At 32.9% G+C, this 18695-nt stretch overlaps 1 protein-coding gene across 2 annotated transcripts in view; it reads right to left on the bottom strand.

Annotated features, from left to right (window-relative positions):
* LOC106125466 (CUGBP Elav-like family member 1) overlaps positions 1-18695 on the bottom strand; it is a 257820-nt gene that overhangs the window by 133618 nt on the left and 105507 nt on the right. The gene's annotated exons all lie outside the window — the stretch shown is intronic.

The following is an 18695-nucleotide window of genomic DNA, read 5'->3' as shown; positions in this document are numbered from 1 at the left end:
AAAGTTTTTAATCAATCATTTTATACTTTAATTTTATGTTGGACAAAATATATAACATAATAGTAAAATACGTTATTAAAAAAAATTAAAGAGTTTAAAGAAGAACCTTAATACTAACGTTTGTTAACTTTTGTACCTTTCTAAGTGTTAAGAAGTCCATAGTAATACCGCGTACACTGTATTACTGATTTAAATTTATAACCTGAAACAAAGAAAACATTCCATTAAACACTATTTATAACATTTTTCATAATTTTTATCATAAAAATTCTTCTAGGCCCATTTTGCAAGAGATTTACGTCAAAAATTGTATAGTGGTCACAATTCTATTACCATTGGGTTTTATAGTGAATACTATTATAATATTATAAAGACTAAATAATAATAATCTACAGTTCCTCTGGTGTTGCAGATGTCCATGGGTGTCGTTGATCACCTCGGTTTTCCAGCCGCTCGCTTGCCCCATTCTCTTATAAAAAAAAATGTTTGTTTGCATTAAATCGGCTCCGAAACTACTGAACCGGTTTGAAAAATTATTTCATTGATGACAAGCAACATCAGGCTTTATTATTTTAGTTTTGGAGTTTATTATGTACGACAATAAATACAAACCTTATTTATCTAAGAAAACAACTAAATTACTAGATATGTAGGTGTATGGAAAGCTTTTATATTCACCTACTTCACCTTTAGGCGTTAAACTATCTATCCTTAGGGAGCTATGCGTCTTTCAGATAAAATGTAAAATACGTTGTTAGGTCGAGTTTTTGCATTCACGAGTCGAGGCATATTCGTAATATATGAAGCCAATTTATGCCACAAAGGTTATGAATGAAAGTTACTTATACATATTTATCAGACAAATATCCATACATTGTATAGAATAGACAGACAGATGTAGATAATTTTAATCACGTTTATTAAATACTAGTCGTCGCCCGCGACTCCGTCCGCGCGGAATAAAATAAAACATAATTAGTAGCCTATGTGTTTTTCCAGTCAATGTCCTATACGTATTTCAAATTTCATCGAGATCCGTTCAGCCGTTCTAGAGATACCTTCAAACAAACATCCATCCATCTAAACATTCGTATTTATAATATTAGTGAGAAATAGGATTTTATTATTTTTTATTTTATTATTATATAAAAGTTATATAGTTGCTTTTAGCTCCTATAACATTTACTTTTAATTTTTTTCTTAGATTTTTGTACTTATATAAGGCAAGTGAGATTCAGTACTATTCAGAACAAGTAGAAAGTAATATTCTCGAACCATCTTATTCCGGCAAAATATTTGCGCGTAATGCGTTCAAATATTTTATATTATTACTCGTAAAAATATGCGAATGCGGAGAAATAAGAGTGGAAAGTGTGAGCTACAGAGAAACGTAGTGAATGTGTCGGGTCGTTTCCTGCAAAGAATGTATAGCGCTGTCGTAAATATTTTCTATGGAATAAAATTCTTAAAGGATTTTGTCACGTGTAGTTGATATTTGCTGGAGTATCTACGATTTTATCGAATATCTTTTCTTATGTCCTACGAAAACCCATTAAAAGTTTAACCTTTAAATCAATCAATCAAATGGTTAAGAATAATTACTGATGTTTAAACTCAATATTACTATATTACTTTGTTTGAAGATATCTTCGGAACGGATCACGGGATTTTGAAGAAGTTTGGCTTACATGTAGAACATAGTCCGGAAGAGCATATAGGATAATTTTTGACTTTTTTTAAAATCCTGGGCGGACGTAGTCGCAGGCGCAGGCAGGATATAATTATATTGGTATACAAATGTATTTCTTCAAAACGCAATCAATAAAATTTGACTGACAAAACAACCAAATACAGCACACACAAGAAGAATCAAGTCAATGGATCATAATAAATTTCTTGAAGGGCTCTCAGCGCTTCGTCCGACGCTGTTCTTGTTTATCCACGTGAAAAAGTATTATAAGTAATGGGCCAAGTTACCGGCGAGAGGTTTTAATAAGAGGCTCTGTTTTTGCTCTTAATTCCCCGCAAATACGCCGATGCAGCAAGTTTATTTAACGACTTTTTGCGCCTGTTTTAAGAAGTTAAGAAATTTAAAGCACTTCCTTTAAGTACTCTGAATGGTATAAAGCGTTGAATTTTGCGTTTAATTCGATTGTTTAAGATCCGTATATTATTGTAACTTTTAATTTGTATGCATTTAAACACAGTATATCTTATATATAAAATTCTCATGTCACAATTTTCTTTCCCATATTCCTCCGAAACGGCTTGACCGATTCTCATGAAATTTTGCGAGCATACTGAGTAGATCTGAGAATCGGCCAACATCTATTTTTAATCCCGCGCAGACGGAGTCTCGGGCAACAGCTAGTCTTATATATAAAATTCTCATGTCACAATTTTCTTTCCCATATTCCTCCGAAACGGCTTGACCGATTCTCATGAAATTTTGTGAGCATATTGAGTAGGCTTGAGGATCGGCCAACATCTATTTTTAACCCCGCGCGGACGGAGTCGCGGGCGATAGCTAGTAAGTTATAAATATATTATAGTTATTAAAAAAAAAATGAGTTAATAAAGAATGCTTTAAATATATTTTTAAAGCTGCAGCGAATAATACTGGCTGGTAAACAAGCAACAAATATTGCTGCATACTAGTTTATTTATTAAGCCAGTCTTCTATAGACAAGAAATCTTTTTATAGAGTATTTTAATGAAAGAAGTTTTAATAAAGAGTTTTCTTTTTCAATTATAAATAACCGCTTTCTCGTTTGCCGCCATTTGCTAAAAAAAGTAAGAGCCAATTGCAGAATATATAAAAAAATATCAAAACAAATAAGTTGTAATATCAGCACTTCAACGTAACACATGGCGTCAATATTGCGGACAAAAAATACAATATAGTAGAAAGTGATATAAAAACGCGGGAAATCACCGAAACAAAAGGAAGCGTAGAGAGGACATAACTCGTAGCGCGATTACCTATTGTCAGGGTGACCGCTGGATACGGCAAAGCGGTGTGCGACGTGTATGTACACTTTAGAGTACCACTTCCATTGTTAACGTGATTTATGTATTTAGATGTTTTCAGGTAATAAATACCATGATTAGCATCGTTTGTATTTCACACTGGCAACAAAGATTTTTGTAAAAAACACGTGAAATAGCTGAATATAAAAATTAAAATAATTAAATTAAGTTAATATTATAATATATTATACAATGTGTTAAAACATTGATTTTAACAGATAACATAATAGTTATTTTCGAATGATTTTGCTCATCATTCAAAAAATCTAAACTTTAGAAACTTTCTACATTACACGTCATTTCTTAACTGAAAATTTTGTATTTCAATCGACACTTCGTTATTCACGATCTTTAATTCTATTCCCAATAATAGCGAAAGAGTTGTGCACTTTCAAACGTTCGTCGTAAATTTAGGGAGGCGTGTGTCACGTCGAACATAAATCTAGGCATTCAGTAAAGCGCCGCATTTATATACGACGGCTTGTGAAATCCCGAGTGTTCGGAAATCCTCGGTTACGCTGACGTTTTTCACCTCAAATATTTGTAGCAAGTCACTACTTCATTCATCAATTACAGTACGAAGAAAGGGAACAGTTCAGAGGCTTTTGTCTCAGGTCTATGGGGCAATAGATTTGTTTTTAAAAGTTTTTTTTTTAAATAAATTGAACAAAATGAATTGCGTTACTTCCATACATTAGACTAACTCGTTCGCTTAATAATTAATATAATATACGAGATTGTACTGTTTTTGATGAACAAAATAAAAATGAAATTATTTATTATTATACACTCGTCGAGTTAGGTTCATAAAAGGCGCTTTGGCATCTTTTGCGACTTTTAGTCGTAAAAGATACGATTCTGTGAAATAAGGTTTACGAAAGTGGCGACACTTGAGTATTTGAGTTAGTATGGTATCATACAAAATATAGTGGTACCGTATACAATAAACATAATATTATGAAGAAGAAAAAAAATGAGATAAAAGTCTGTCTTAAGTTACTCACGTACACCTAAGCTGTAGGTGTGCAGTAGTAACTTAGGTTAGACTTTTTTGACAGTTTGCTTGCATTGAATAGGCTCTAAAACTACTAAACCGATTTTAATTTATTGTTGGGAAGCTACAATATTTCCAAATGCCAATATCGATATTAATTACTACATTTTTAAATTTCGCGCGGACGAATTCGGGGGCAATTGGTAGTACGGATATAAATAGTGAAATGAAATTGACCTAAATACATTTAAAAGCTTAATCTTCTTCAAATAAAATGTTATTGTGTAGCCGACAGATCATAAAAAATTCAGTGAAGTGAACTTTATTTAGTTACTCCGGCACTTATTTATCAACATGGCATAGTATTTTAAAATAACGGCCTAAATGCCAGCGTCGAGATTTTAATAAGAGCTTTTGCATTTTTCTATCAAATTGGGTAACATTTAAATTCAATATAAACGCTTGTCAAGAGTTTGAAATAGTTAAAAAATATCATCCATCAAATTGTAAGATAATTCAGTTGACATTTTTTCATTTTGTGTGCATTTAAAAATGTTAAACAAGTTTGCAGATAACGAAATTATTAAGTTAAAATCTTCTTAATTTTTATAGTTTAATCGTATTTTTATCGTTTTCACAGCATTTAAATTGGGAATGCATATTTTTTTCACAAGTATTCTGCCAACGTTAAATATATGCAGCGAATATAAACAAAGAGTTTTTGCTAACGGCATCTTCAGTACTCTCCGGGGAAAAGCACACAACATGTTAGAAAAAGTAATAAAAAAATGACGATCGTAAACAAACGAAGCCCGAGGGTAATAACTCGCGTCGCATCTTTCTTATGTCACAATGACGTTACAAAAATCATTGAAAAGGGTCGTGTCAAGAAATATTTAGTAAACTTGACACATCAAAGTAAATAAATTACATAGAAAAACGCAACTAAGTTGATAAAGGAAATCTTTTTACTACTGATTTTGATTTGATTACGACTACTTTTATAACTTGAATTGGGCTAAGTTATATATTATAGATTGATAAAATAGTAAAAACAAATTCACTACGATTTAAAATTCTGCAGGAGTATTTGGAAAAATGTTAAAAAAAATCTTTTCACTATTTCTGTGAAAAATTAAAGGCAAGAGTCGTAATTGAGCAAACGGCGTATTATGCTCAGATGCCGGCAATAAATTCCCGTTGGGTACGTAGGAGCGCACATAAATCTTGGCATTGACTAACGCACCGCATTCAAATGGAGCGGGCGACAGCGCGGGAAACGCCGCATGCGTCACCAGATTTGCCCGCCGCTTTTCACCACCAAAACGATCTGTAACGTATGACGACATTTATCTTATAAGCACCGAAGAATTTCAATATTTGTTATTCTTTTTAGCCGACTTCTTTTGTTTAAAAAGTTTGCGAAGTTCGCAAGTTTTAGATTCAACCGAGCTTCGTTTAGTTATAATCAACAAAAAGTAAATAGGCAGTAAAATACATATAAAATGTTTAAAAAGTATAGCAAACAGAACAAATCATTTTTTTAAGCATCTGGTAAAATTATTTAGATTCTAAGTAGAGTAGATTAGTAGTCTAGAAGAACCCGGAAGCAAATGTAATCAAATATTTTTAATACGCTAATTAAATTAAAAAAAAAACCATCAATAGCATCTTGGAAAAGCTTCTATCAAAGCATAAATAAAATTCTTACAGCTTTGTGCGTTCTAAAGCATTATTTATAAACAGGATGTTTCAAAACGAAAAACGAAAGCAAAGTTTTCCCGTTACCGCCGTCTGCATTAGCATCGTTAAACAAATTACAAATATTGCTGCTTCCTCATTAATTTATCGTTATCAAGCTTTATAAACAACGCCCCCGTCGCTTATTAGGCTCCATAATGTTTCCTGCATCCTCAAAGTTTCCACAAGTAAAATGAAATATTAAAACAGATTAAGATTTTAAGAAAAAAATATTTATAAGTGGCCAGTAGTCATCTCTTCTGTCTATCGAGGGACTTTATTTCTTCACTGTTATAGTAGCTTGCTCGTTTAAAAAATGGGCTAACTATAGATTCAAGACTAGATAGTTTTTATTAGCCTTACCTTTGTCACTTCTAGTCTTTTTTGACAAAACAAGACTTACGTAAAGTTATCTGCTGATACTTTTACAGAAGATATAAAAACATTGTAACAGACAAGTAAATGTGTGCCTAGATTTTTTTTAATATTAGACATCTCTTGTTCCTCTGTTGTCCTAAATCAGCAGTATAAACTTATGCACTGCGGAATATGCAGTTCCCTCATGAATAAAGCCTTTCGCTTCCCTCTCTGACTGTGTTGGCCCCCTGGAGGGAAAAATGTAAAACAATATTTGAAAAGTAATAAAAAACGGGCGCATTACGTAAACAAAGGAAAGCCTAGAGGGCATGGCTCACGGCGCGCTCACCTTTTGTCACGGCTACGTCACTAAATCCGTTACGATGCTATATTGTTTAGGGTCGTCGTTATACAGATTATTGTGTTTGTTACTTCAAAACATAAAATTGATGGATATTAAAAAAAAACTTTTCATTAACAAACTCATCAAATGCGATCACTTAATATTAAATTGTATTAAGTACATATCTACCACATTCATAAGTCTTTATAAAATAATATATTAAAAAAATTAGATAGTCCTTTAATGAAGGTTTAATTAACGAAAGCTACACTACACTACACTAAGTGCATTCTATGTGTAGCAGTAAGTATGCAATGAACTAAAATAGTCGGGCTATTATTATTGTAGGTTAAAAAAAATACGTTACTAATATTGAATTTATTTCACGATATAAAAAGAAATACATCACAGCAAAGAGACAATTACGAAACCTTACGATAAAATGAAAATATAATTAAATTTTATATTCAAATAACCCGTCTAAAGGTCTCCACACAGACAAGTGTACTTGAAAGCACCTTGAAGGCTGAAACTTAGTTAAGTTTAATAAAAAAGCATTCATTTCGTTTAAATGACGGTTGACGGACTAAATTATTATTTTCTTGAGCTGGTTTGTTAATTTGATAACGACATTAATTTAGGTAAACTGACATGAATTTATTAAATTTTACCAGACTTTCTAACTTGTAAGTAGTTTATTTTACATTTTAAACAACTTTGAGTTTGTAAAGTAATAATATTAATTGCTTCTAAAAAATTTTTAATTATATTAGTACAGTTTTATTTTCTTAGTACAATTTGATTTTGAATTTTCTCTATCTTACTAATATTATATATGCGAAAGTTTTGATGCATGAATGGATGTTTTTTTAGAAGGCATCTCCAATACACCTTAACAGATCTCGATGAAATTTGGCATATATGTAGAACTAAGTCTAGATGAATACATAGACTGCAAATTAAGTTTTTTAATTATCACTCGGACTTGTTTAAAAATACGTATTCATCATCATCATCAGCTCACTAGATTGATACTATACCCCACTGAGGGGCTCGGAGCCTACCCTGAGTGAGGAGTGACTAGGCCAACAGAAATTAAATGTATCAAAATAAACCTTACATAATTTCAGTTTGTAATCTATATATATGAAAGAAAGTCGTGTTTGTTAAACTATTTATAACTCAAGAACGGCTTTACCGATGTGGCTGAAAATAGGTGTGGAGGTAGCTTAGAGCCAGGAGACAGGCATAGGATACTATTTATTCATTTTTTTTCGAATTTATGCCTTGAAGAGCTGCTTTTTATTTAACTTACTAATATTATAAATGCGAATGTTTAGACAGATGTGATGGCTGGGCTACACTAAGTTTTTTATATTATATATCCACGCGGACGGAGTCGCGGGCGACAGCTAGTATAATAATATAATGATTTAATTCAATATCAACAAATCATGAATAGCGTGTTCTATCATCCTTGTTTGAAAAAAGAATTGAAATTTGATATTTAAATAAGCGTACAAAAGCATTGTGGTAGCAATTTGTACGCTTCGACAATTGTATTTTGTTCACGATTTTTTGTCGGATTTAATATTGAGCGTGATGAGAGGTAATCAACGTCTGGAGGCAGTTTGCATGTTTCCATAAATTTTCATGCTTAAAGATTTGATTTTATTACCAAAAAATCATTCGTGAAATAATGTCAATCGTATGCGGATAACATTACATTCAAATTAGAATTGCTTATTAAGACGTTACTCAATTTTTTAATTTAATCCAAAAGTGTTAAAATTATTCATTTGAAAATAAAAACATTAATGCTTTTTTGAATTCCGCCCGGACATAGTCGCGGGGAAAAGCTAGTGTTATACACGTAAATAGAAAAAAACAATCATCCCCATATTTTATGTTTTAAAAGTACAAATGGCCATAGTAAATTGCTAGATAAAACAAAAAACTCCCTCTAAAAAGAAATAGCAAACGAGCCTATTATCCAAACAAAAGAAAGCCCAGAGGGTCATAACTCGCGGCCCGCTTCCCTTTTGTCACGCTGACGTTGTTAAATACGTTAACGTCGGCTGAGGCTGTAGTGTGGTGGTTAGGGCACGCTTTCACTGTAAGAGAATCTGCAGGCGGACACGGATGGAAACAAAATCTTCTGCGTCCATCCGAGTTCAACCGTCGCACCTTTGGAGTTTATAGTTCTTAGTGTACTCCGTAAAAATAGCTTCCGTGATCGTCAGGCGTCTGATTTGATCTGCAGCTTCACCGATAGTGGAAACGCACCTTTAGATCTACAGCTTTACCTGTTACGGTTGCATCCTAATGCAACCTGAGCTATTTTATTATTCTATAGTAACGGGTTTATATGTAAACATCAACTGTAAAAATTAATAAAAAAACGAAATAGTAAAATAACGCTGCCCACAGATATCGGCTACTAACGAAGCGTTGCCTACTTTTAATCGACGGAGGAGCACAGAAAGTTATTTGCCCTATGCATGCGCCCTCCTTCCTCAAATAAACTTCCCCCTTTCTATTTTATATTACAAGAATGAGAATTTAGTGCCTATTTAAGCAATACTTTTATCATCTCCTAATGAAAATAAAAATTTTACTTTACACGCCCCAAGAATCATGTAAGCGAGTGTTTATTTGAAAATACGACTGTTATTTATAGCCTATTCAGCCGCGAATAACTCTCTTTATGCAGATGAGGCATTAAGGGGGCAAAGTCGACAATATTGCCGGCTTAAAGAGATTTTAGCGAACATTTATTTCCATTCAAAGTCGAAGGTTAAGAGTCAAAATCAATACTTGAATATAATTTCCATGTTCAAAACGCGAACACAATACCAAGGAGGACTTCTTATTAATATTATAAATGCGAATATTTGGATGGATGGGGAATAGATGGATGTTTGTTAGAAGGTATCGCCAGAACCGCTAAATAGATCTCTCTGAAATTTGGCGTTAATATAGAACATAATCTGGATAAACACATAGGTTACTAATTTATATAAAGTTTTTTTTAGTTCGACGCGGACGGAGTCTCAGGCGAAAGCTAGTATCAACATAAAAACACAGTAAAAACTGGAGATAAAGAGCTAGTTTTTACCAGGCATTAGATATCTAAGGAATATCATTTTTTATGCCCAAGGAGTGAATTCGTGAAGTTACCAGGTATTGTTATCATCTCATTTCAGTGACGCATTTCATCGTCCATTTCATTGAATAAATTTGCAATAATTTTTTCCCCTTCTTTGTCATTATAATTTTATTCCATTAAAGACCGTCGTGCAATATACGCCTCCATCGTTAATAGTTCTTATTAATCGTAGTTAGCATACAATGGAAAACGGATAACAGAAAAAAGGTATCATTGTTTTAATTTTTGCTAAAATAGTTAAAGATTTACCTGACATTATTTACATATGGTTGTTACAATGAAGGAGAATATATACGTTACTAGCTGTCACCCGCGACTCCGTTCTCGCAGTGTTAAAAAAAAGTTAATTAGTAGCCTATATTTTCTTTCAGACTATAGTCTACATCTATGCCAAATTTCAGCGTGATCTATACAACCGTTCTCGAGATACCTTCATACAAACATCCATCCAAACATTCGCTTTTATAATATCAGTAAGATGTGTGAAGTCAATCAATTAGCAGTAGGCAAGCGTGGTTGCCTTAGGCCTAGTCACTTTTAGCTTTGTGTAGGCTTCTCATTCTCATCGGGGACGAATATGACGTATCATACAAGTAAAATATGGTCCTTCGACACTTATTTGAAGGCACACTTAACATCAATAAAGTTCTTATTAAAGCGGAGTACATCGGCCACATGTTTGTAACGTGCACGCTATCCAAAAGAATTTGATTTGGCCACGCCATACTCGTCGCATCCGTGCTTTTATTGTGAATGGGACCTTACACGTCCCTACGTGCAATTCCATTACACGCATCGCTTTGACTCCAAATGGACTTGTGTATTAAGTTAAATGTCACGTAAATAGTTTTTTGAAGTTTGTAAAAGCTTTTGTTTAAAAAAGGAACACTAAGGTTTTAATTGACTTGGGCCATCAAACTTTAACGTCCATCAAAATCCAACGATAAAGATGTTTTGGAAAGAATTAATACAGTCATTCATTTATCACTTACTTTAGTAGTATTAACAAACTGGTTAAAATTACCAAATTTATTTATTAAGTTTTCCGATTTTATAAGTTACATTTTCTTATTCTTTTACAGGAAAGACAAAAGCCTAATCAGATTTTTTGATAGCGAAAATAATTTCGACATTTTAATTCGCTGTTATTTACTAGCCTTTAACAAATTGCATAAGATCAAAGCTGTACAAAGCGAGCTGTACATTGACAACCGCCGGAGGGGCGGCTGCAATGTGAGTACACAATGGGACGTGTAATCCGCTCGTTACGTACAACCGATGCCAAAAGCGGCTCCCGTCTGCTCAGTGACATTCACTGCTACTATGCACTTCAACGTGTACACTGTATTTCATTTTTATTACTTCTCACCATTCAAAAGTAAAAAAATGTAAATTTTGTATTTGTCACACTAAAAACGATTCTTTCGCATACTTTTTGTAATAAAATCAGATATAAAAGTATAATTTGGAATGTAGCTATATAGCTCTTATTAAAAAGTAAAACGTTCATCGATCATTATTTTTGTATTGTTTTTTTAAGTAACGTTTTTTTTTTAAATGAACACGCTGTAGCGAGCGAACAATTTAAAAAGCTTAAAAGTAAAAAGGTTTTGATTTCGCAAAAGATGACTGTACGCAATGTTTTACACTCGAGACATTAATGTTACTTGAAATGGAATCGTACTGCGGTCGGGAGATTTATTTTAACATTCCTTTTTTTGTTACAATTACATTGTACCATATAATTGGATTACAAGACATTTAAAAGGTCAAAGGATAATTTTTAAGGTTCCGTAACATATAGGAAAAAAACGGATCACTTTGTTGTCCGTCCGAATACCCTTTTTTATTTTTCAAAAATCACATAAAGCCAATTCAGACACACCTTGAAAATAAAACATGATGCACAAATTCAAGTTTTAATCTAAAACAAAAAACTTGCATAAATTCAAGCCAAATTGTTTTGATCGTATATTTTTTTCTTTTAAATGCACAAACAAAACAAAACTTTTTATTTAACTATAAATTTAACTGCTCTCCTAAAACTTAACTCAGCCTGACAGGTCTTGTTTATTCAACGCCGTTGAGAATGAAGTAAAGTGGAAAGTTACCGTTAAGTTTTTTTCAACCTTTTTACCGTTTTTATAGTTTATTCATTTATTACATACTTACGTCTAAAAAATTAGGGTTGAGGGAGACGTATATTGCAAATTTCTTCTCATGATAACAACATCTGTTGCACGAATGAGCCGGCTTGGTCGATGCAATACCAAAACCACGAAGAAGACAAGCGTAAAGTGGATATAATTCGGCGTTTTGTCTATTGATTTTCGTACCGGAGGACATTCTTTATAAGAAAGTGGATGAAACGGAGGACTTATTCCTAGGAGAAATAATCTATTTCTGTGAGTCCCTTCCCCGTCGATTAAAGGGTTTCGATACATCTGCAATTGCAATTGTCTACGGTCAGCGATCACTTCGCTATGCTGGCAGTTTGCTTTCTAGCTACCTTAAAATATAAAAAAAACATCGATTGTTGATGAATATTGAAAACTTTTTTAATATTCAGGCCAAAGAAGGGTTAAAGGATTAAGGTATCGATATCCATGTAATTAAAGTTTGAAAGATATCCGTTTTGATCTCAATTAAAAACTTTATACGGCTAGAGCGATTAAAAAGTTTCGTTCGATCGATATACTATAAAAAGGGCGTTAGAACGTAACATAAAAATGTTAGAACATGTGAACTGTTTCAATAATTTACACAAAAAAAAATATTACATATAATGAAACTATAATAGAATGATTTAGTACTTTGTTCTTGAATATCGTTTAACTTATTAGCTTGTAGGTAAATTTAAAGCGGTTCAGAAATACACTATTTATTCAAGTGTAATAAACCTTAGTCAAAATAAATATAGCTTGCTAGCTTGGCTAATTAAATGTTATAAATACGATCCATACTTTATGAGTTTATTAGTCACATTAATATACAAATATTTCGTCTTTATAATAATAAATACAGATAACAATGTACATACGTTTGGTGCTAATAAAAATTCTTTACAGCGGAATAACTTTCGTTGTCGGTAGAGGAAGTTGTTCTAATAAATAATAAAGCAATGCTACTGCTATGGAATTTAATTACTTCCAACAAGTTGCCGCCAAAGCCTACGGATTGAGCGAAATAAATTTCACAAAGTCCGTTCTCGCTAAACATTGTAATTTACCGACAGTGGACGTCCAATAATGGTGCTTAATAATGATTCAAAGAGATTTGATATTGGCCTTTTCTGTGGTATAGAAAATATTGCCTTTATTTTCCTAAAAAATATAGTCGCTTTCTCTAATCAGCAATATTTTACCTTTTAATTAAATCAAATAAAGAAACTGTTTTTTAATTATATAAAATGTTTTGATAATTAAAATATTCAAACTTTTGGAAGACATTATAATAAACTGATATATAAATACGGCTAAACACTGACGTATGTTCGTCCGGTGGCGGCACAGACTAGTTTCGAGCCCATGGGGGTCCCTTCATCAGGGCGAGTGGGACTGGTATTATTTCTAGAAACTAGTCGGTGCCGCCACCAGACGAATATAGATGAGAATATAGGTGAGTGTTTAGCCGTTTTTATATCAGTTTATTATAATGTTTTTATAAAGTGTTCTTTCACATCCAACATATATTTACCGAGATTATAAGTTTATTGCTAGAAATCTTGCGCTTTCACAACGTACGTGTATTTTAATAAATCCTTAACAGTGTTATAGCTTCATAATTACGTTTTTACTTGCTACTAACTCTCACGCGAATGTGATTTTGAATGACTAAGACTTGTAATGCAAAAGCATAAATGCAAGTGTTATCCACGATAATATTTAAATTAAAAAAAAAAAACTTAACAACCTTAATCGAATAGAAATTAAACACTAAATTATTTACCGCGGGTTTCTGAGATCAAAATCTTTGTATGAAGTATCGTCATTTCCTGTCATAATCTTTGAGAAAACAGAGATAACAATATGTTTTAAAAGAGGCTTATGGTCTCAGAAACCCACGGTTGATCGTGCATTATTTTCTTGCCACGCAAATTGAAACCTCATAAAAATTAAAGCATATTCAAACTCCCGAGTTCACTATATCATATACCTTTATTTTTTTATCTACGGATTTTTAACAAAAGTGATAATTCGTGTACTGACATTTTATTCAGGAGTTATTTTTCTGGTGAAATGGTTATTGTTTGAATTTATTTTCGGTTTGATTGTTCATGCTGTGAAGGCGGTGTAGCGGTACTACACATCTACGTAGTTACAGTAGCATTGTAGCGTCGCGTCGTAGCAATCAGTATCGATTTTCCGTAGCTGATCGTAATAGCATAAATTTATTTGATACTAAAAGATTTAGGAACCTGGACTGTATTTTATTGTCGAATTCAACAATTTAGTATGTTAAACCAAAACAAAATACATGTAATTCGTTATTTGCAATAAGTAAAACAAAATCGTGGTTTAGCACACAGTAAAATTAAACATCGAATGCACACCGGATGCCAAAATGGTTTCAGGCTTTCATCACGCTGAACGATTTTAAATGGAAACTAAAAAAGTTTTAGACATCGAAACATGACTGCACAAAAAAAATATACTTTCTTTTACAAGATCGAAGATTTATTGATACATCTCTAATATTTTAAATGGTGGAAATGGAATTTTCAAATTTTATATCATTTAAAAAAATATCTACTAAACATTACTTAAAGACTTAACAACTATTTAAGGTAAATAAGAATTAAATGTAAGATGATATGTAAGTAGGGTAACAATATTTATTAATATTGATTATCTTGCGCAATATGATAACAACCAGTATTCAAAATACATATCCCGGTCATCCAATCAAGTCGGTAGATCAGTTCCATTTGATAGCGTCCATATTTGCCGACTGGAAACATATTGTGTACATTCGGGGTTACGGAGATGGATTAAAGATCAACATTCGATACGTGAACGATGTTAACTTTTATACATTTCGTATGTATATTTCTGATTAAATTATTCTATTATCTGAATCAACAATATGTAAAACGACTTTGTTATAGATTGTTTCAACAGTTGAAACGACGAATTATCAAATATTTTAAATCTATAATAACTCTGCCCAATTAGTTAAATTCCTATGTACGAGTAAAACAAATTATCTTACATCTATACTTAATATTATAAAGCGGAAGAGTTTGTTTGCTTAAACGCACTAATCTCAGGAACTACTGGTCCGATTTGAAAAATTAGTTTTTTATTGGATAGTCCATTTATAGAAAAAGGCTGTAGGAGAATATATATAACTAGTATAAATATATATAAAAAAGACTATATACCTGACATGTTTACTATCAAATAAACATAGATTATACCTTTTCACTAAGCTCGTGGTACAAAATCCTATGCAGTGCTAGTTTACACTCATTGCCAACTCTCTAACATAGTAATTTTCTTAATTAAACCAACTTCGCGGCCGAAACGTCAACGCGTTAATCGGGTAAAGCCAGCTTAAACCGCCTTAAACCAGTTTAATATCGAGAGAACGCTGCTATGTATGAATCGTGTAAACTTTTACGCTGCGGTGGGGTGCAGTACCTTACTATCGCGGTTAGATTAGAGAATGTATGCGGTAATACACCTCGTATGAAAACTTTATAACTTAAGCTTCATTATAACTTATATTTAGTTTCAAACAAAGCATATATTAATATATAATTTATAATTTTGATTACAATCATTCTAAATTCAGATGTGATACAAATCTATCTAAAAGTAAAAGATCAAAATAGTGTTTCTTAAAATAAATTTAATTTTTTTTTATCAGTAATATCTGAGGCCAGGAACAAAAAAGCATTTTTAATACACTTCGCAATCGAAACAAAGAAACGAACAGCTAGCAATCACACGAGCTGCTACAAATAAGATAGACAGATAAAGTTCTAACGATAAATTGAATTCCAAGACGGCTATCTGATAATAATAGTACCGGCATCTTAGTCTGGAACTTCGTCGCAATGTCCGCTTAAATCCCAACACGTGCTTCACTTCATTGCAGACAAGTGAAACAGATGTTCCAGTTTGTGACTAGTTTAGTTCAATATTAATCGACGTTATATTGTTATCACACAACCATAGTTGTTAAAACATCACTTTCTAGCTCATAAATTGAATATAAAAACAACAAGCTGTCGAAAATTTAAATGTCATTGTTTTATTTTAAACTGGCTGTCGCCCGCGACTCCGTCTGCGCGGTATTAAGAAAAAACATAATTAGTACTCCTGACGCTTCCCTCCTATTGGTCGCAGCGTAATGTCGTATAGCCTAAAGTCTTCCTCTATAAATGAACTATCCAACAAAAAAAAGGATTTTTCAAATCTGACCAGTAGTTCGTGAGATTAGCGCGTTTAAACAAACAAACTCTTCCGCTTTATAATATTATTGTACATAATCGACCACGTCGTAAACGTACCGTAACAAGACACAGAGAGAAATAAACCACATGTTTAAGGGATCCCATACACTTACTTCCACACGTCTGTGTATTGCCTTTATTGTATTATCGGCAATGTAAACCAACAGTAACATAATGGAAACATGTTGTCGAACTAAAATTTTCCATAGTCAAGTTATAAAGCCCGTAGGCTAATAGCATAATTTGTGTCCCCACCAACAAAACTTGTTATAAAGGTCTTAAAACTTCGTAGCTACCAAATGCGGTGGAAACTGCACCGAACAGGTTCCCAACGTTCGTATGACAAGGTAATTTATTTACCGACGTGTTAGCAGAATTAGTTTGCGACATTGTTTTATTGACGCGCGACGCTTTGAATTGATTCAACTAAACGAACAGACGTGGAGAAGTTATAGAATAACTAAGGCAAAAGCGAACTCTAAAATCATATTCTATTTATGAATAGACAATAAATAATAGCTCATACACAACTATTTAATCCATTAATAACCTAAAAGGCAATACTTAAATGATAGAGCAACTGAGTTGGGAAAAAATAAATGACCAACTTCAAATTTAGTTTTGACCAAATGCCTAAAGTCATATAAATATTTCTAAATATGACAAACAATAGAAATTATTTTTTATGCATTTAAATAAATATTTAGCCAATTCTCATAATTTAAAAGTCGTGATTATCAACATATAGAGAATTATAGAGCCTAAAATTCGTTGGTTCTTCGTAACTAAGTAAAACTTTTTACTAATTTCAGCAAACCGTAAACAGTTGAGGTAACGGCAAAGTTGTATATTTGTGTACCTGAAAACAAGAAAACAAAGTCGTTAGAGGTTTAGTACACAATAAAATTTAACGCCCAAAGCGCACCGGATGCCAAAATCGTTCCGAGCTATCACCATGATATATGATCGGAAAACAAAACTTTTTCCATAGCACTTGTGCAATAGTTGTAAATTTTAGTACAAAACAATGTTAAAAATCACGTAAATACATTGTAAATTTTTAAAGTAAATCACATTTATCAGACACAAATAGTTACATTAACCCTTAATTCGACGAAATTTTTTGTAGCAAAAAAACTGTTTTTTTTTTATTTAGTAAAGTCATACTTACGTAATTTTCTCTAAACTAGTTCAGTAGATTTATTTTAATTTCTTGTTTGTTACACTGGACACCATCGAATTAATTAATAATATTTAGTTTCCGATACAAAACCCGTGTATAAAACATATCATCATCCCTATCTTTGACTAAACAGAAATACCAATAAGTTGTATATAGGGAATTTGGTCTCAGAAACCAACGATAACACTATTCCACAGACCTACATCTTACTAATATTATAAATGCGAATGTTTAGATAGATCGATAGATGGATGTTTGTTTAAATATATCTTCGGTACGCCTCAACAGATCACGATGAAATTTGGCATAGATTTAGAACATAGTCAGGAAGGACACATTAGCTACTTATTAAGTTTTCCAAAATCCGCGCGGACAGAGTCGCAGGCGACAGCTAGTGTATGATAAAGGCCACACACGAAAGGTTTATCTTTTGAATGTATAAGGACAGGAATAGTCGAATTTATGGATATAACTGCACAGTTTCATCACTCATATGCTATATTTTGCTAGTAGGTAATTCGTACAAAACCTTGTGGCTTACAGTATTAACCAATTCAAACCAATATGAATATGATATCTCTAAGATCTGATTTATCTACTACAATGAAATCCAATCTGCTTAATCAAGCGACTGATTTGCATACCCGAACGTGTCTCATATAGTCCCGCAAATGGAAAGCAATAAACGAAGCGGCGTACATTATGAGGCGTTAAATTACCTCCACGAGTCTCACTGCACACGTTGCGACTTGTAACTTAATTAGTAAGCGAGAACTCTCTTCTTACATCTTAATAGTTGTAAGATATGGTAGACATTAACTGTTGTAATTACTTATTTTTCATGTTAGTTAAAGTGTTAATAATTTAAAGTAAGAACAAAGTGGTATGAGAAGATTTAACAGTGGTAGAGCCCGCTTTATCATCTTCGCACAAATTGGCCCGTTTCACCCGGTGAAATACCACGACCACACAGAAGACAGGCGTGATGTGGAAGCAATTCCGCGTTTCGTCTGATGAGTGTGCGTGCCGGAGGCCTAATTTCTCTTTCCCTTTCCACCTTTTTTCTTATATGGAAAGGATGGGAAGTGGAAATTGACTTTCCGGATGAGAGGATGCATGGAAAGGGAATATATTTTCTTTCTGTGCATCCTCTCCTCCGTCCATTAAAGGTAGGCAATTTGCGTATGTCTATGGGCAACGGTCACTTCGCTTTATCAGCGATTTCAGGTGGCCGCTCGCGCGTTTGTAAAAAAATCCTATAATTGTTCCGTTTTTTTTTCTATCAGGTATGGAACCCTAAAAACGATGCTATCGTAAAATGAGGGATCAATATGAATCATCTATTGCTTAATGGCGCAATTTTATTAGTCGCTAGCGCCCGCATGCCAGTTCACATTGGAGTCCGCATGCGTTGGCTGT

The sequence above is a fragment of the Papilio xuthus genome, unplaced genomic scaffold, assembly GCF_000836235.2.
Source record: "Papilio xuthus unplaced genomic scaffold, Pxut_1.1 DF828952.1, whole genome shotgun sequence".
In the NCBI taxonomy this organism is placed as follows: Eukaryota; Metazoa; Arthropoda; class Insecta; order Lepidoptera; family Papilionidae; genus Papilio; species Papilio xuthus.
Note: the sequence above shows the minus strand (reverse complement) of the source record. Positions and strands in the feature narration are given on the sequence as shown.